Source organism: Mustela lutreola, chromosome 14 (genome assembly GCF_030435805.1).
Source record: "Mustela lutreola isolate mMusLut2 chromosome 14, mMusLut2.pri, whole genome shotgun sequence".
In the NCBI taxonomy this organism is placed as follows: Eukaryota; Metazoa; Chordata; class Mammalia; order Carnivora; family Mustelidae; genus Mustela; species Mustela lutreola.
Window position 1 is genome coordinate 68,418,961 of NC_081303.1, and position 16,790 is coordinate 68,435,750.

Below are 16,790 nucleotides of genomic sequence, written 5' to 3' on the forward strand. Positions count from 1 at the left end.
TAGCTCATCCTTCCATACCAGGTCAATCCATAATCTGGATATAGATTGACAGATCTTGTGGAGGAAGGATATTATTGGGTAAATTAACTACTTCCAGAAGTGAGAGTTGGCATGTGGTGATAAACACAAGGCTATTCCTTCACTCAAGATCATTAATGAGGCAGTTTCCCTTAGAAGGAGCTGGGAACCTGGTCAGCCTCAGGACTAACCGAGGCAACATTGTCCTCCGAGGCTCCAAATCTTCCCCAAGCAGCTCTTATTCCAATCCCTTCATTTTCATTTCTATGACCACAACACCACCCCATATTTATTAACTTTTGGTAAATACTACAAAAAACTTCTACAATAGCTTCTTTTCATCCAGCTTCATTATAGTTTTATTCAGTTTTCAGAACTGTGCCATATTAAGCTTTCCATTTTGATCATTCTCCCCTGTTTAAGTACTTACTTAAGTACTGTTTAAGTACTTACTGTAGACATTTCTTGCCTTTAGGTCCATTCCAAACCACTAAGTCTAATATTTATAGACACTTATAAATTACCTTACTGGAATACAAGTTTCTTTTTTTTCTTTTTCTTTTCTTTTCTTTTTTTTTTTTTTTTCTTAGAGAGAGCATGCCAACAGGGGGTGGGCAGAGACAGAAGGAGAGAATTTCAAGCAGACTCCCCACTGAACACAGAGCCCTACAGCGCCGAGATCACAATATGGAAATCATGACCTGAGCCAAAATCAAGAGTCAGTTGATTGCTTAACTGACAAAGCTACACAGGTGCCCTTGGAATACAAGCTTTTTTAGGGCAAGACTATATCTTCTGTTCTTTTAAATACCTCCCAACGTCTCAAACGATTCCTACACAAATAAGAAGTGTTCACTAAATACGTTGACTTTAATTTAGCAGATACTTCTGAATCATTCTTATGATTCTTCTATCTTCTTCTATAATCTTCTTAGACACTTAAGGAATACTCCAGTCTGAGAAAACAAATATTTTCTAAGTAAGAAATCAATCCAAGTGACATATAAAGGATGTATAAAATTTTTTTTTAGAAGACTGAGAGAGAATTAAATCGATTGTTTATTAACAGAGGATGTGTCCATGGAAAAGGTAATCTCAGAGTTATTCTTGACTTTTTGCTCAACTAAAAGACTAATGTACATTGTTACCTAATAAATTTCATTAATTCCTTTGTAATTAATCACTAACATTGACCAAAATAAAATCCATGGAAATTGGTCTGCTGAAAGTTACAACACAATATACCTGGAAAAAAAAATCATTTAATTATATACCATTAACTGATTTTTACTTACTCTAACTTTTTGTTGTAATATTTTTAAACATCCCTATTCTAATAATAAAGATTATAAAACAAATGACTTTCTCATGTGCAATTAAAAGTGGCATTTTTTTATAGTTCAGTACTCTTAAGGGCAAGATAATTTAGCCATTGAATTCCTGTAATAATGGTCTCCACGATTCTACTTGTCATCAGGTCAGGTAGGAAAACTTGCTCCCAGTAGCTGATGAGGCTTCCAATTGAATGTTCCTTCAAACATTTTTGAGACCCTCTTAGGTTCGGTCGAAGGATATAGAGTTCCTCCCTAGGGAAAGAACAAAGTTTATCCATAATATATTGCTTACAATTTTTGGAAGGGAGGGACCATGGACCCCTAAAACTCATCCATTAACCCTTGGGTGGGGTCTTGGATTTCAAACCTCTACCTTAAGTGAGGTCTTCAAAGTCATATCATGCTCTTAGGGAACATAGCGGCATTTGCTCAGCCATCATGGTTTCCATGGGTCAGAATCTGTGCCAAGTCTTGGGGAAATAGATAAATAAAGTGCATTTCTTCCACTAAGAGCATGTACAAAGTGGTATGGGTAGACTAAAATGAGCAGAGTGCAATGAGATGTTCTAGATACTATGACAGCAGTGCACCAAGAAGAAACTATATTGTGTAATATTACAAGGTAGAATATGGAGTCAGACTGGCTGGGATAGAATCCCAATCTGATTTTGTGCAATAATTTAAGTGCTTCCCCCCACCCAGTTCCTTCTTCAGTACATTGTAGGTGATCGTTTGTATGATTCATAAGTGTCTTGTGAGGATTAAATGGCTTGATGTTTGCAAATCATTTAGAACAGTGCCTGAACCACAGTGTGGACTCAAGAAATTAAGACAATTAAGTTAAGGTTATAAATTATAATTATTATCCTCATTGGGGAAGGGTACACTCAGTTGGAAAAGTCCCCCTACGTGAGGGAAAGAGAGGAAGTGCCTAAGGTGGGGGAGGCAGGAGAAGGAGTGGAGTGAGAAGCAGCAAACTTCATACGCTCTTCCTGGTCCTGAGGAGCTCTGAGACTCTGAGGGTCTACTGGAGCTCAATCATCCAACATTCTCAGGGAGACTCAGATGTGTGGGATTTTTCTCTATGAAGTATCCATTACTCTAATAAATATCTGCATCGGGTGTTGCTGTGTAAGCAAAGTAAGTGATGTGCACAAGGTCACATGGAGGAGTGCCCACAGAAAGACAAGGAACCTCCTCATTCTTGCATGGTTTCTTCTGCACACCAGACGGACTTAAAAATGAAAATTCATTTATTTGATTTATTCAATGAAGCACACATCCTTTTGAGATGACAAAAATTATCTTGGACAGACATTAGAGTAGAATTTTTTTTTCTAAGGGCAAAGAGCCACCATTGCAATATAATAAGAAAGTCATTGGAATTATTACCATGACATGATAGGAGAATACCAACTGTTTGCTGTTTACTTGAATTTCTCCAGTGACAAGTCTGTTCATTTAAAAAAAAATAAGTCCATGTCTCTTTAGTTTTATTAATGAATAAATTTATGGTTTTCATATAACATTAAACATTTTTTTTTACCTAATAGTTCTAATATAGGTTCTAATTTCTTGGTTTCAATTTTTCAAATGTTTTCTTATCTAAACCAAGCCAAAAGTTTCAGGCATGCTTCTTGCTCCTTTATCTTAAATCTTTCTTTTGAGAATTGAGTGAGACAAGGTATGTAAACCACCTATCATAATGCTTGATTTAAAAGGAGCCTTATTAATAATAGTACCAACAATTAACTAGTATTACTATTCCCATGACATTTTTACCATAACAACAACAGATTTTTTTAATACATGCACCAAAAATGTTTATAGATACAATGGATGAGCTAGACTTGACCCATGAACAGAAGAGACAAGAGGTACAATCTCATGGCCAGCATGAAAAACTCATTCCATTAAAAATCCTCCTTTCATGTTTGCTTCATATTTTTGAAATTCCACCATTAGAATTTCAGGCTTGATTGCATATTTAATATCATAGCTATCTATAGCTTCCTCTGGCTCTGCCACCTAAGACAAGTAATGTAAGCTGTAACAGTCTTTCTCACCTGAACATGAAAAACATCCAAAGAGATTCCATCAGGGTTGCAGGCACAAAGACTAAAGACACAGGGTATCCAGTACAATGAAAGTTGAACATTTAGACCATACTGACTCAGGGAGAGGGTTCATGCTATGCCTGTCCCCCACTCTGTTCCTTCATTACTGGTGATCTCGTAGACTTCAGGGTTGAACTAGCTGCCTACCAGCTAAGAATGTCAACTTTTCCAGGGTAAATAACCATTCTGAGAGGCTGGCTGCTCTGCATAACTGCCTACAAGATCTCTTCACTTGGAATAGTCTTCCATGAGCCTCTCAGGAAGCATCAATATCTCCTTTATGGGTCCCACGACACATTGCCCATCTCTGCTATAGCACTAATCATGATGAATTATAATGGTCTCTTTACTGGTCTGTCTTCTCCACTGGACTGGGAGTGCCTTGGAAACAAGAACTATGTATCTTATTCATTCATTCCCTCATCAACTGTGTGGTTCATATTTAGATCTCAGGGAACAGAACCATGCTTGGCCACAGAACGTGGCTGGTGAATGTTTGTTGAACGAATGAATAAATAAATGTTGAAGTAAATATGTAAATGAATTACAAAAATAAAGTGGCTGCAACACCAAAGATAAATGTCTACTTGGCAAGGAGATCCAGGCTGGTCCTGGTTGCTGATAATCAGAAACTGCCATCAGAGGGAAATGAACAACTGTCTCTCTTCCGGAACATTGTGTAGCAGGGTTCAGGAAAAGGCAATGTGATGAGAGTGAGATTAAGCAGTTTGATAACATCAGTGTCTAATCACCATTTCTCATGGTGGACTGAATGATGAATGTAGGCCTGTCAGGGATCAATCGAAATTCCTGGAGCACCTATCTCCTGGCTTCCAGGGTTAGCTCTTCCCTTGTATCTCTGAGCAGAAGTGAGGAAATGCATTTCAACCTCAACTTTATCTCAGCAGCTCCAGAAACTGGTTTTGTTTCTTGGAATTTTCCATTAGAGGTTTGTTTCATTGCCCTTCCTTTGACCTCTTGAGTAGCTGGAACTGGTTTGGAGTATTGTTTGACCAGATAATTAACAGGTCCATAGGTGTAATGGAGGGAAATATGCTTGGAGCTTTTTTTTTTTTTTTTTAATTTTTTATTTTTTATAAACATATATTTTTATCCCCAGGGGTACAGGTCTGTGAATCACCAGGTTTACACACTTGACAGCACTCACCAAATCACATACCCTCCCCAATGTCCATAATCCCATCCCCTTCTCCCAAACCCCCTCCCCCCGGCAACCCTCAGTTTGTTTCGTAAGATTAAGAGTCACTTATGGTTTGTCTCCCTCCCAATCCCATCTTGTTTCATTTATTCTTCTTCTACCCACTTAAGCCTCCATGTTGCATCACCACTTCCTCATATCAGGGAGATCATATGATAGTTGTCTCTCTCTGCTTGACTTATTTCACTAAGCATGATACGCTCTAGTTCCATCCATGTTGTTGCAAATGGCAAGATTTCATTTCTTTTGATGGCTGCATAGTATTCCATTGTGTATATATACCACATCTTCTTGATCCATTCATCTGTTGATGGACATCTAGGTTCTTTCCATAGTTTGGCTATTGTGGACATTGCTGCTATAAACATTCGGGTGCATGTGTCCCTTTGGATCACTACATTTGTATCTTTAGGGTAAATACCCAATAGTGCAATTGCTGGGTCATAGGGCAGTTCTATTTTCAACATTTTGAGGAACCTCCATGCTGTTTTCCAGAGTGGCTGCACCAGCTTGCATTCCCACCAACAGTGTAGGAGGGTTCCCCTTTCTCCGCATCCTCGCCAGCATCTGTCATTTCCTGACTTGTTGATTTTAGCCATTCTGACTGGTGTGAGGTGATATCTCATTGTGGTTTTGATTTGTATTTCCCTGATGCCGAGTGATATGGAGCACTTTTTCATGTGTCTGTTGGCCATCTGGATGTCTTCTTTGCAGAAATGTCTGTTCATGTCCTCTGCCCATTTCTTGATTGGATTATTTGTTCTTTGGGTGTTGAGTTTGCTAAGTTCTTTATAGATTCTGGACACTAGTCCTTTATCTGATATGTCGTTTGCAAATATCTTCTCCCATTCTGTCAGTTGTCTTTTGATTTTGTTAACTGTTTCCTTTGCTGTGCAAAAGCTTTTGATCTTGATGAAATCCCAGTAGTTCATTTTTTCCCTTGCTTCCCTTGCCTTTTGCGTTGTTCCTAGGAAGATGTTGCTGCGGCAGAGGTCGAAGAGGTTGCTGCCCGTGTTCTCCTCTAGGATTTTGATGGATTCCTTTCGTACATTGAGATCCTTCATCCATTTTGAGTCTATTTTTGTGTGTGGTGTAAGGAAATGGTCCAATTTCATTTTTCTGCATGTGGCTGTCCAATTTTCCCAGCACCATTTATTGAAAAGGCTGTCTTTTTTCCATTGGACATTCTTTCCTGCTTTGTCGAAGATTAGTTGACCATAGATTTGAGGGTCTATTTCTGGGCTCTCTATTCTGTTCCATTGATCTATGTGTCTGTTTTTGTGCCAGTACCATGCTGTCTTGATGATGACAGCTTTGTAATAGAGCTTGAAGTCCGGAATTGTGATGCCACCAACGTTGGCTTTCTTTTTCAATATCCCTTTGGCTATTCGAGGTCTTTTCTGGTTCCATATAAATTTTAGAATTATTTGTTCCATTTCTTTGAAAAAGATGGATGGTACTTTGATAGGAATTGCATTAAATGTGTAGATTGCTTTAGGTAGCATAGACATTTTCACAATATTTATTCTTCCAATCCAGGAGCATGGAACATTTTTCCATTTCTTTGTGTCTTCCTCAATTTCTTTCATGAGTACTTTATAGTTTTCTGAGTATAGATTCTGTGTCTCTTTGGTTAGGTTTATTCCTAGGTATCTTATGGTTTTGGATGCAATTGTAAAAGGGATTGACTCCTTAATATCTCTTTCTTCTGTCTTGCTGTTGGTGTATAGAAATGCAACTGATTTCTGTGCATTGATTTTATATCCTGACACTTTACTGAATTCCTGTATAAGTTCTAGCAGTTTTGGAGTGGAGTCTTTTGGGTTTTCCACATATAGTATCGTATCATCTGCGAAGAGTGATAATTTGACTTCTTCTTTGCCGATTTGGATGCCTTTAATTTCCTTTTGTTGTCTGATTGCTGAGGCTAGGACCTCTAGTACGATGTTGAATAGCAGTGGTGATAATGGACATCCCTGCCGTGTTCCTGACCTTAGCGGAAAAGCTTTCAGTTTTTCTCCATTGAGAATGATATTTGCGGTGGGTTTTTCATAGATGGCTTTGATGATATTGAGGTATGTGCCCTCTATCCCTACACTTTGAAGTGTTTTGATCAGGAAGGGATGTTGTACTTTGTCAAATGCTTTTTCAGCATCTATTGAGAGTATCATATGGTTCTTGTTCTTTCTTTTATTGATGTGTTGTATCACATTGACTGATTTGCGGATGTTGAACCAACCTTGCAGCCCTGGAATAAATCCCACTTGGTCGTGGTGGATAATCTTTTTAATGTACTGTTGAATCCTATTGGCTAGTATTTTGTTGAGTATTTTCGCATCTGTGTTCATCAAGGATATCGGTCTATAGCTCTCTTTTTTGGTGGGATCCTTGTCTGGTTTTGGGATCAAGGTGATGCTGGCCTCATAAAATGAGTTTGGAAGTTTTCCTTCCATTTCTATTTTTTGGAACAGTTTCAAGAGAATAGGAATTAGTTCTTCTTTAAATGTTTGGTAGAATTCCCCCGGGAAGCCGTCTGGCCCTGGGCTTTTGTTTGTTTGGAGATTTTTAATGACTGTTTCAATCTCCTTACTGGTTATGGGTCTGTTCAGGCTTTCTATTTCTTCCTGGCTCAGTTGTGGTAGTTTATATGTTTCTAGGAATGCATCCATTTCTTCCAGATTGTCAAATTTATTGCCGTAGAGTTGCTCATAGTATGTTCTTATAATAGTTTGTATTTCTTTGGTGTTAGTTGTGATCTCTCCTCTTTCATTCATGATTTTATTTATTTGGGTCCTTTCTCTTTTCTTTTTGATAAGTCGGGCCAGGGGTTTATCAATTTTATTAATTCTTTCAAAGAACCAGCTCCTAGTTTCGTTGATTTGTTCTATTGTTTTTTTGGTTTCTATTTCATTGATTTCTGCTCTGATCTTTATGATTTCTCTTCTCCTGCTGGGCTTAGGGTTTCTTTCTTGTTCTTTCTCCAGCTCCTTTAGGTGTAGGGTTAGGTTGTGTACCTGAGACCTTTCTTGTTTCTTGAGAAAGGCTTGTACCGCTATATATTTTCCTCTCAGGACTGCCTTTGTTGTGTCCCACAGATTTTGAACCGTTGTATTTTCATTATCATTTGTTTCCATGATTTTTTTCAATTCTTCTTTAATTTCCCGGTTGACCCATTCATTCTTTAGAAGGATACTGTTTAGTCTCCATGTATTTGGGTTCTTTCCAAACTTCCTTTTGTGGTTGAGTTCTAGCTTTAGAGCATTGTGGTCTGAAAATATGCAGGGAATGATCCCAATCTTTTGATACCGGTTGAGTCCTGATTTAGGACCGAGGATGTGATCTATTCTGGAGAATGTTCCATGTGCACTAGAGAAGAATGTGTATTCTGTTGCTTTGGGATGAAATATTCTGAATATATCTGTGATGTCCATCTGGTCCAGTGTGTCATTTAAGGCCTTTATTTCCTTGCTGATCTTTTGCTTGGATGACCTGTCCATTTCAGTGAGGGGAGTGTTAAAGTCCCCTACTATTATTGTGTTGTTGTTGATGTGTTTCTTTGATTTTGTTATTAATTGGTTTATATAGTTGGCTGCTCCCACATTGGGGGCATAGATATTTAAAATTGTTAAATCTTCTTGTTGGACAGACCCTTTGAGTATGATATAGTGTCCTTCCTCATCTCTTATTATAGTCTTTGGCTTAAAACCTAATTGATCTGATATAAGGATTGCCACTCCTGCTTTCTTCTGATGTCCATTAGCATGGTAAATTCTTTTCCACCCCCTCACTTTAAATCTGGAGGTGTCTTCGGGCTTAAAATGTGTTTCTTGGAGGCAACATATAGATGGGTTTTGTTTTTTTATCCATTCTGATACCCTGTGTCTTTTGACAGGGGCATTTAGCCCATTCACATTCAGGGTAACTATTGAGAGATATGAATTTAGTGCCATTGTATTGCCTGTAAGGTGACTGTTACTGTATATGGTCTCTGTTCCTTTCTGATCTACCACTTGTAGGCTCTCTCTTTGCTTAGAGGACCCCTTTCAATATTTCCTGTAGAGCTGGTTTGGTATTTGCAAATTCTTTCAGTTTTTGTTTGTCCTGGAAGCTTTTAATCTCTCCTTCTATTTTCAATGATAGCCTAGCTGGATATAGTATTCTTGGCTGCATGTTTTTCTCGTTTAGTGCTCTGAAAATATCATGCCAGCTCTTTCTGGCCTGCCAGGTCTCTGTGGATAAGTCAGCTGCCAATCTAATATTTTTACCATTGTATGTTACAGACTTCTTTTCCCGGGCTGCTTTCAGGATTTTCTCTTTGTCATTGAGACTTGTAAATTTTACTATTAGGTGACGGGGTGTGGGCCTATTCTTATTGATTTTGAGGGGCATTCTCTGAACCTCCTGAATTTTGATGCTCGTTCCCTTTGCCATATTGGGGAAATTCTCCCCAATAATTCTCTCCAGTATACCTTCTGCTCCCCTCTCACTTTCTTCTTCTTCTGGAATCCCAATTATTCTAATGTTGTTTCGTCTTATGGTGTCACTTATCTCTCGAATTCTCCCCTCGTGGTCCAGTAGCTGTTTGTCCCTCTTTTGCTCAGCTTCTTTATTCTCTGTCATTTGGTCTTCTATATCACTAATTCTTTCTTCTGCCTCATTTATCCTAGCAGTTAGAGCCTCCATTTTTGATTGCACCTCATTAATAGCTTTTTTGATTTCACCTTGGTTAGATTTTAGCTCTTTTATTTCTCCAGAAAGGGCTTTTATATCTCTCGAGAGGGTTTCTCTCATATCTTCCATGCCTTTTTCGAGCCCGGCTAGAACCTTGAGAATTGTCATTCTGAACTCTAGATCTGACATATTACCGATGTCTGTATTGATTAGGTCCCTAGCCTTCGGTACTGCCTCTTGTTCTTTTTTTTGTGTTGAATTTTTCCGTCTTGTCATTTTGTCCAGATAAGAGTAAATGAAGGGGCAAGTAAAATACTAAAAGGGTGGCAACAACCCCAGGAAAATATGCTTTAACCAAATTAGAAGAGATCCAAAATCGTGAGTGGGGAGAAAGGGGATAAAAAGAGGTTCAAAAAGGAAGAAAGAAAAAAGAAAAAAAAAAAAAAAAGAAAAGAAAAGAATATTTTTAAAGAAAGAAAACACCTAAGAAAAATGTAAAAAAAAAAATATATATATATATTAGATAAACTAGTAAAAAATCGTTAAAAAAGAAAAAGGTAACAGTTAAAAAAAAATTTTACCCGAAGGCGAGAGAAAAAAAAAAAAATGAAAAAGAAAAAATTAAATTAACTGCAAGACTAAAAAAAATCACAGGAAAAAAGCCATGAGTTCCGTGCTTGGCTTTCTCCTCCTCTGGAATTCTGCTGCTCTCCTTGGTATTGAAACCGCACTCCTTGGTAGGTGAACTTGGTCTCGGCTGGATTTCTTGTTGATCTTCTGGGGGAGGGGCCTGTTGTAGTGATTCTTAAGTGTCTTTGCCCCAGGCGGAATTACACCGCCCTTACCCGGGGCCGGGGTGAGTAATCCGCTCGGGTTTGCTTTCAGGAGCTTTTGTTCCCTGAGCGCTTTCCGTAGAGTTCCAGAGGACGGGAATACAAATGGCGGCCTCCTGGTCTCCGGCCCGGAGGAGCCGAGAGCCCAGGGCCCCACTCCTCAGTGCGCCCTCAGAGAACAGCGCCCAGTTACTCCCGTCTGCCTGACCTCCGGCCGCGCTCCGAGCTCACCGAGCCTGCGACCGGTTCAAGGTAACACGGAGCTGCGAGCTCACTGTCGGCTCTGTCTCTGTAGCCGGCTTTCCCGTTCCAATACCCGCAAGCTCTGCGACACTCAGACACCCCCGATCCTTCTGTGACCCTGCGGGACCTGAGGCCACGCTGACCCCGCGTGGGTTTCGCCCCGGTTTAGCCTCTGGAGCGATGTCCCTCAGCGGAGCAGACTTTTAAAAGTCCTGATTTTGTGCGCCGTTGCTCCGCCACTTGCCGGGAGCCGGCCCCTCCCCCCGGGGTCTATCTTCCCGTCGCTTTGGATTCACTTCTCCGCCGGTCCTACCTTTCAGAAAGTGGTTGTTTTTCTGTTTCCAGAATTGCTGTTCTTCTTCTCTTCGATCTGCCGATGGATTTTCAGGTGTTTGCAATCTTTAGATAAGCTATCTAGCTGATCTCCGGCTAGCTGAAGCAGTCTCAGCTTGCTACTTCTCCGCCATCTTGACTCCTCCATGCTTGGAGCTTTTAAAAAGTATGTTTTGTAGGGCAGAACAGGTATTTTCCATTTCAAGCCAATATCAGAAAATGAACTTGCAGGCTAAGGGGTCTGGCTCATGCTCTCATAGAGGCAAAAGCAAAGAAGAATCCTGGCTTTTCCAGAAAGATTTTCATTTCTTTAAGCATTCTGTTGATATCAGGGATAGGAGACAATCATAGACTGCTAAAGGAGATGGAAACTTGGTATCTAATTCACCTTTTTAGGTTACAGTTGTTGAAATTGAATCCAGGAGATTTTAAGTGACTTGATCAAGATCATTCAACTACATGATTGTAGAACCTATAATAGAAAAAGTTTCATAGATTCTTCCCCCTTCTTTGTTTTTTTTTTTTTTTTTTTTTTTTTGCTTTGAACTATACCACATGGTGATCAAAAATTTATTATGTTCTGACCTGTATGGAACTTAAAAATCTGTTCAATAGTCAACAAAACTATTTGAGTACTATGTGTAAGACATTATGTTCAACATCATGGAGGATTCAAGGATGACCTGGACCTCACTCTTCATGAAACATATAGTCTACTCTCTAAAAAGATAATACAATAGTTTCAGAAATGGTCTGTAGTGTAGAACAAATAAAAGGAAAGGATTCTTGGGGACCTGGAAACTGAACCCTCTGTTGTGAGCTATGATAGGATCTGAGTGTGCATTGCCAGCTATCCTTTTGGTAACCCTCCTTATAGGCATCCATGGAATCTCCTTTCTGAGTTGTTAGCAAAATGCACATTTCTTCACCAGTCTCACATTTTCCTTTCCTTAGAACTGTCATCCCATATTTCTCCAAGGGCCTCTGGCTTCACTCACCCAAATCTCAAATAAAATCCCTTGTGATCATCTTGATAAGTGGGAGATGCTGTCCTCACATTAAGTGGGATCTTTTATATATGGGTTCAGCAAGGATTTGAGCTACAGGGATAAGTAAAGCTTAGGTCGGGAGTTGATAATTGGCCTGAAGGTATATTTTGTTTGACATAGCTAATGTGGACTCCTATCGTTTTTGAAATTTGAACTAGTTGCCAACATATAACTACTGGGAAATTGTGCCTACTACTTTGGGTTTCCAGACTTCACAAAAAAACTAGAAATCCTGCCCATTGAGGTCTACCTTTCCACATGGCAATGATTTCTAGTAGCCACCACTTCTTTAGACAGAGGATGTAGTTTCTAGCTTGCCAGAGACCCCATCACTTGCAAAGCAGGGGCCCTGTGCAGGATACCATTTATCACCCACCCACTTTACTAGTTTATGTCAATACTTAGTTTTATAGGTGTCCTTAAATTACCCAGTCCAAGACTTTTTACAGGACTTCTCCACTCGACAACTATGGTGAGGAATGCTAAAACCCTAGGAGCGAGAAATAAGTACGCACTTGTCTTTTGGTTTCCACATTACCATGCTGCTTTTGAAGCAAGCCCAATAATATACAATAACAGTAATTTCAGCTACACTGAAATACCGATATTAGCCTTTAATTCAGAGTAAACTGAATTTTCTAAGTGAAAATATTTTTCACTGCAATAATTGCATTTTAAATTAAAATCTACCAGTAAGAGTTAGAGCTATAAGGGACTTTGTGTATGACTTAGCCTACCTCCTTTGTTTTATGGATTATAGAATTAAAATTCAAAGGAAGGACTGGCTTATCTATGGTCATATAGACAGTGCCAGAGTTGGTATGGAACACAGGTCTTTCAGTTCTAAAACATTCTTCTTTGTCTTTACTGTGTTATATTTATTACTTGAGAAGGACTTAATGTAGGAGATATCCAAAAAAAAGTTACAATATTCTTACCTACCCTTAAAGAGTCGAATCCTTTTCTATGGAGTTTCAAAATAAAACTTATTGAAGAAGCCAACACAGGACTGTATTTTGTTCTGCCTATTGTATAAAAGATATATATTATACTATGGTGGATACTAGAAAAAGTCCTTAACTGAAATCCATGTAGACTCAGCTGCATAAAGTTTTCACTTTTTTCCCCCTTCTTTTTGAAGGTTGTAAGGTAGAGTGTAAAGGATTATCAAAATATAGTTGGGGAAGGAAAGAAGTAGAATCCAAGAGCAAAGAGAACAGCATTACGCATACTAAAGCAAGCACGAGGAGAGAAGGGAAGTGTTTCCAGCTGAGGATAGCCATCTAAGCCCTCAGGTGAAATATGACCACAGGAATCTAGGCACAGTTTCCCTCAACATTAGGAGGTATTACAGGAGTTGCATCAAACATCCTGCAGAGAGAAAGATCTCTCACTATGGGCAGTGGGGCTTGGCATAAAACTTAACTGAGTTAGTGAATCATATTTACACATTTTTCACTCTGGTATATAGGAATGTCAGGTTAGGAGAGGCCCATTGTAGTAAGAGGGATAGAATTGGGTGGTGTGTTCTGTAGCTCTCGGTGTTTGATATGGTAGCAGAGCCCATGCCCTTTAGATAGCTTATGAGGGAAAGAAGGATGCTATCCAAGATTCCAGGAAAGGTCTGTCTCAAGGATATAGCAGTTTGCCAGGGATTTATCCAAGCAGTAAAGGATTTATTTTTAAACTCTAGTCTTGTAGGATACAAAAATGCTAAGTAGGGGGAGACCAAGGCAGAAGGCAGGTCAAGCAAACTGTTCGGACAGAAATGAGGTCACAACTGAGAAGGTATAAATAGCTAAAAGTCAAGGGACACAGACCATTTATTAGAAATTATTAATCAGGTTCCAGAATCTTCTTCTATAACCATCAGCTAAGATCAAAAATTCTACTAGCTGATGGGTATAGACAGGTAATGTACCTCCAGCTCTGGTCATGATCACCTCCCAACCTGAGCTAGTCTGGAAACGACATCAGTGGCTGTCCTTGGGAGAACCTGGGAACACCAGGCCTGGCAAATAGAAATGCTAATGATTTCATATGTGGTTCTATGAATTAGAAAAAATAAAAATTCTCAAATCAGTGAAATGTTTATTGTACACATTATAATAAATCCAAAGGGAGTGAAACTCTAAATTAAGCATTATCTCATATGTTTCTCTCTTAACAAGAGGATATACATTTAAATAATTTAATTTTTTTTCATTTGTGTGACACATCTGCCACTGATCTTACGTTCTTATTTCTGAAAGCATTAACAAATTACACAGGAACATTAAATATTTCAACCACTATTCTTCATCTTTTGAAAAACAATTCTACATTGTTGGGGAAGAAAGAACAGTCTTAAAAAAAATCACTTTATCAGCTCTGGGGTTTTGCATTATAATTTGAAAGCATTCGGAATAAGAACAGAAAATGAGAGCATGCACACTTAAATTTTGAATGAGATCTCTGCTCTTCAGAAACAAGCACACAGAAACTAATTGATATTCTAGTTTCCTTGTGCTTAATTCCACATGTTGAACAACACAGTGGCCCCTGCCTTCTGTAAATTTGAAATATATAAGAAGATCATTTGATTTTAGTTTTGCTCTGGGACTCCTCTCTTCCCACAAGACACTGAGAAAGAAACACACACATCTCAATCACCTACAAAGGATTATCTACTTTCCATGGGTACATGACAAATCTTAAAGAGATAGGGCAAAGCTGGCTTGCTTCCCATATATTAATAAAAACAACAACCATCCTTGATATCGATGTGGTCTTTATAATTTACATGGTGTTTTCATATCCAGTTGCTCATTTCATTGCCACAAATTCCCTGTGAGGTCAGTAGGGCAAGAATGAGCATCACTATTTTACACCTGCATTAATTGAGACACAAAGAGGTACAAACCATGCACGAATTTGCACTGCTGGCACATACACAGAGGTAAAACTAGAATCAAGACCTTTGGAATGCTGTGTGTGTGTGTGTGTGTGTGTGTGTGTGTGCCTATTTCTCTTTATCCCTCAGATCCCAACAGGAAATGAGAGGGAAATAATTTTTTTGTTTATTTCAGCTACCCCAGGAAAGGCTTCTGATACAAGATTCCCTTCTTTGCCTTCTAAAAAACAATGGACAGACTCACCAGAGAGAACGTTAAAGCCAAAGACAGCTTTTTGCTTAGGCAGAAGTGAGTTATGGGAAGGAGAGAACCAGGAGAGGTGCAGAGCCGGGGAAGGAGGTTAGGAGGAAGGAGGAAAGTATTGAGCAGCTATGGAAGAATTAAGGGGAGACCCGATGGAGAATATACTAGAATTTTTTTTTTTTTTTTCCCTTCAGAGTGAGACTTTGCAGTGCAGCTTTGCTTTCTTGGATGGAAGTCCCTGAGCATCAATTCAATCCATTTCAACATGTATTTATTGAATACAAACCATGTGTTCAGTCATGAACATGGCACCATGGGGGATATAAAAGAAGAACATATTACACAGTCTCCACAATATAAAGGAGCATGCAATCTTGCAGAGAGGAGGGGAGATGGTGGCAGTATATATGAAGCAATTGGAGGAAAATCTAAATATGATGTAAAACAAAGAGTTAATCCAAAGCCTCCAAATGTATGGGACAACAAGGACATGCTAGGGAATCAGACGAAGGAGAGATTGGTATTCACGGAATTTTTAAGGAAAGGCTTGGTGGAGAAAATGGAGCCGAATTAAATAAAAAAGTATGGAAGCATTGCGTTAAAACTGGCAGGTAATACAGATGACTGGGTCCAGCTTGGTCCCCCCAAACCAGAATCCTCTACAAAGTTTTAGACGACCAGGCCTCTAGTCAACTTGATCATTTCCAGATACAGATTCTTGCTTCTAGGAGAAACATCGAACTGTGTCTTAGAACTATCTCTCATAAACTTCCTGTCAGAAAACACCTCCTTAATTTTGGCTCAATTCCATCTCCTTCTTTCTCTCATTTTAAGGATCTGACTGTGCTCTCTGGTTCTGGAGCCACATGGAAAGATCCGAGTTTGTCTTCCGCAGAAGAAACTTTCAAGCGTTTGAAGACCCCCAAGCCTCCTCCTTTTCCAATCTGAACAACCCAAGTTGTTCTGCCAGCTGTTAATTCTGAATCTTTGAGGTGGGTTGGAGAAGAGGAGGACTGAGAGATGTGGTCTTTCTTAGTCAGCTGGCAGCCTCTTCCCTGGGATGGAGCTCTGGAAGAGGCCAGGTATTAGTGAGGAATATTCTGAGGGCCCAGGGGGTAGACAGATGTCTCTCAGTTTTAGCTTGCTGCTTTCATACGATCCGGTTGCGGGGTTTGCCTGTGCCTACCTTTTCTGTGATTCTTATATTCTCTTTTGATAGGTTAACTAGAGGTTGAAAGGGTTGACCTGAATAAATAAATAACTCATGTATGGAACGCTGACAGCAGAATCTAGAATATATCCTTCTGTTTTGAGGGTGCAGAAGTGCCTTTAATATTGAATATACACTTCCAGACATAAGCCTTTGATTCCTGACGCTCAGAGCCATATTCAGCATTCATGCACAGACACAACTTGTCCAGAATCATTGCACACAGAGCAAGGTTGATGCCAGACCTGGTAACTAGAAAGATCTGAAGACATCACTTGATCCAACTCGTCTCCTTTATTTATAGATATGGAGAGTAATATATCCAGTGTTTTGTCCTAGAAACTGTAGAGAATATGCTTCATGTGGGTTTATCAATCCCCGTCAAATATCTCTAATGCTTCCTAAAGTTGGGCTCCATTTTTAGACTGCAGTGATCAGAGTATTTTGTCCAATAAAGCCCCCTAGAGATCCATTCAGAGGCCTATGATATGCCAGCCAGGAAGCCATTATATGTGCCTGGTTAGATGCGGGGCTTGTGGTAGTGTTTTTCAAATTGCTTTTAGGAACCCGTTATTGATTCACTACAAGCACTGAGTCAGCAGGATGGGAGGCACTGAGTTAGACAA